Consider the following 4,257-nt stretch of genomic DNA (forward strand, 5'->3'; position numbering starts at 1 on the left):
AACACTGCATCTGACATTACTACCTGTGAGTTCAGTTTTTGGCTTCTGAGTATGTTTCAGCAGGCTTGCCATCAGAGAAATCATAATGACTCATAGGTCAGGGATCAGATTGCCCCCCCGCCCCAAGCCACAGGGAGCCCCTGAAAGGGATTATTTTGACTAAATTCAGAAGACTGAGAAATTGGTTTGAGCTTGAGAGACACTAAAAGTTACCATTTACTTCTGTTGAAATCTCTTGGCATCACTAATGAAAATTCACCCTGGAACAATGGATACCATGCAGGGGCAACCTTGAATAAAGAGAAAGTTTAAACAAAAAGCAATTTACTGTGCCCAGTTTCCTTTATCCCTGTTGTGTTTGCTAATTATGGAAAGTTTTATGAGCAACAACTTGTCTCTCCTAGACCAGGTTTTACTTTGTTCTTTATTCTGCAATGAAATTAGGATATAGGGTTCAGGACTTCACTCTCACTCCCAAAACCACCTGTAATCTTGTAAGTTTTGATCACAATGACTTCACAACAGAACACAGAAGGGAGCATAGAAGGAAATGCTTTTTTTCCTATACAGAAACCTTGTCATTTTGGTAATTAGTACAAGCAGCAGTTATTTAAAAAATGTGGTTGAGACACAGGTTTGTATTTAAATACAATATATAGTGCACTGGGGACTTGTTTATCTGGATTTGTATTATCCAAACCTCTTACTACGCAAAATTGGGTCATCTCCCTCGACGTGCATCATTTGCACTGAAAAGTCCCCTGATTCGGAAACCTCATTTAGCTGAATAAATTCCATATCCCTGCGCTATTTGAGTAGATAGGTAGTTCTACTCCACACTCAGGTCCGGGTTCTCACTGTTAAAGAAGTAGCTGCTTCTGCGTGCATACCTACTTTCAAAATGTTACAGAACAATATTCTCCAACTTGACTGTATAACACATCTCCATATTGGTGTAAGTCTTCTTGCTTTCATACGAACCTGACCCACAAGCTCAGACACCAAATTCTTTTTAACAGCCCTCAAAATTGCTTTGGAATGAGTAACTGGTGAAACACTCGCAGTCCTACCACACCTGTACGCATTGCACTGATACAACTCCACACTGTCACTTCATTTGCAGGCTGGAAAATATCTAATACTGAGAAAAAAAGATAAATTTCTTTCATTATGGAGTTAAGACTAACCCCCAAATGTCCTGTACTTGAGCTAACAGCTACAGTATGCCCAAATGTAAATTCTGTTACTGTAAAAGCAGTTAATAGCTCCTGAAGATTTAATGGCACAGTCAAGGTTTATTACAGAATAATATTTAAAATGTGATGGAAAATAATTTTCTGTTTCTATATGACATTCAAGATAATAAAAGCATTAAGGCACAATAGACACAAAAGTCTGTGCTTATACACATTAAAGAGCCTATCACCAAGACAGAATTTTAAGGTTCTTTTTGTTTTCCCACTCACAAATACTATGCCATTTTATTAATATGTAAGGTAATAAAATAATAATTTCCAATTATTATCAGTTCATCACAGTGAACATCTAATATGATATACTTTAATTAAGGACCAGTTTCCAAGGCTGAAATAGTTCATTTTTAATCAAGAAGAAAGTCATCATCTTTTTACTATAACTCTGAACCCTTGAAGAGCTTAACGAGCTACAAGGTTGACATTTCAACCACTAAACTTTGACTAAAACCATAAAATATTAAAGTTTGTTTTATTTAGTGGTGCAGCTAACATGATACACTTTGCCAGCGTTGTTTTCAGGCATAAGAACCAGCTATAAAGGAGATGCAGTCTGAACAAAGAACAGGAGAGAAGTTGGGAGACAGACAGAGGATGGGCACTAATTTAAATAAAATCATAGTTCTTGGTCAAGACCAGTGGCATAAAATTCCCTCTTCTATTTGCAAAATATCTCCGCCTGTTTCTACAGGTTAATAGAGGCTTTGCAGATAGCTGGTAAATTGTAAACATGCAATTTTACTATTTGGAGAGCAGCTTAATGTGGGGCAGTCACTGGAGATGACCTTGTGCAGAGGGAAAGGCAGGCTCCTCTGCCAGTTGTAGATATTGGGTGGGAATCAATTAAAACAAAAGAAAACATCAAGCAAAGACACATACCACCAGCCACTAACACCTTTGCGCTGCAAATCTGGAAAAGGTCACTCAGGCACCGACGTCCTGGAGCACCAGAACAGGAGAAGCAGGGGTTAAAATGTTGTTTTCCAGGTGGACACCTACAAAGCTAAGATAAATGATGGGTTAGGAAGCTATTGGTGGCCTCTGTGTTTCTAGTTGGAAACGAGAGAGGTGTAATGTTAAGTGGAAGATTCATCATAGACAGTCATCTTGGCTTCACTTCCCCTCCTTTACTATTTATAGGATCTATCAGCTGTTAAGGGTTTGCAACTGGGGCCTTTTTTAAATATACATTTATACGACAACTTTTTTAAACAAATACTCTGTCATGCAAAATCTATACACAGTTTCAGATGGTCTAATTGAAATCAGAGGCACTACCTACAGAGAATATCCTGATCCATCCCTCAGCTGCTGAAGGGAGGCAGAACGCTGTGGCAGAAAAGGCTAAAACCCATCATGGAGGCAATGAGAGGAGTTTCCAGGCAAAAATGTCTGATTACCTTTACTTGAGCACAGTCATTTCCTATTGAGCCTCAGGAGTACGGCAGAAGCCTTTCTTTAAAAATTATGTGGAAATTTAAGTGACAGGCAGGGGCAATCTGGGCCGCAGGCCTGTCAGCGAGGGGGGGTGCCTGGCCAGGCCCTGCACAGTGCCATGGAGGCGGCCAGCGGGGCTGGGCAGGGCAGCAGCTCCCTTGTCGTTGGGCTTAGCTTCCTTTCACATTCAGAGACTCCACTTCCAGATTTTGCACAATTAAATACATTCCTTCCTATAATTAATTTTTACAAAAATGACTCAGCAAGATTAACAGCCAGAATGGCACATCAAGACAGTGGGGAAAAAAAAGAAATATGGAAGGGAAAACTCGGCAGGTGTCAAATTAGCCTGGTAGCCTTAGGACAAGCTGTCCCAAAGGTAGAGGTTTTGAGCAGGAAACCAAAATAATTTCTTTTTTTTTTTTTTTAATAAAAAAATACATGTCATTAAAGAGGATTGTCTGCTTCACTATGACAAATAGATTCTGTGTATAAAAATATATAAATATGTATAAGTAATATATTCATGTTGCTATATAAATTTGTACACCTAAACTATATTTACATACTATATATCCAAAAAAGGGAATTTTCGTAGCTATACAGAAGTATCTCTTTCCTCCTTTTCCTTCCCCATTCTGACCATTTCTGTGGCACATTTCAAGTTATACAGATAAAAAGAACTACGATTAGTCTATTATTAAGCGGAAGTAATCAAATATTTAGAGCAGTGCAAATAAGGTTCAGTCCTTTACTGACTCAGAGGGAACGCCAGCTCTGTTCCTCATCTGATCTGCAACCCAGACAAGCCTGCCTGCAGGCTCCCCATGAGGTAACTTCAGCCAGAACCTCCTCCTTCCCCTTCACCACCACATTTCCTGCATCTTATGAATTTCAAGAGATCCTTTAAAATTCATCTTCCCGCACACACCTCTCTCCACAAGAGGGGAGCAGGGTACAATGCTGGTTGACTATTTTCAATAAACGTTAGCTGAACAGGAAGAGGTATGAAGTGATTCAATCCAGAACGTGTCCCACAAAGTTGTGGAAATGTCTTATCCAGTTATTAGTGCAACGAGACGCTTGCCCCACTACAACTGACTGCCTCCCAGACGCTTTTCCTTTCACGCAGAGTTTACAAAAGCTCTCCTTGGGCGGACAGGGGCTAAGCCAGCGCACAGACCTGCCAAGAGTGCTTACTGGCAGAACAAAGTCCAGTTAATAGCCAGTGATAACTCACCACGGTGACTGCAACTGTAACAATCAAGGCCTTATGACAAATTACCTAATTACAAATTTGATATAAGTTAGTATTGCACCCAAGCTTTTAGTGATAAGGATGACATTCTGGATTAAATTCTTCAGATAGTTTACTACAGGCTGCAGTTTTACTTCATCAAACAGAAATCTGAATTTGAGCCAAGGCACGGTGTTTGAAACACATTCCAGACACTGACTACCACTAGATGCATTACATAAATAATTATATTTCTAGTTCAGGCATACTATTGAACAACTGTTTCCCGTTTATCAATTTATATTTTGCAGAGATAAATCATACTAATGT

Source organism: Grus americana, chromosome 3, assembly GCF_028858705.1.
Source record: "Grus americana isolate bGruAme1 chromosome 3, bGruAme1.mat, whole genome shotgun sequence".
Taxonomy (NCBI): Eukaryota; Metazoa; Chordata; class Aves; order Gruiformes; family Gruidae; genus Grus; species Grus americana.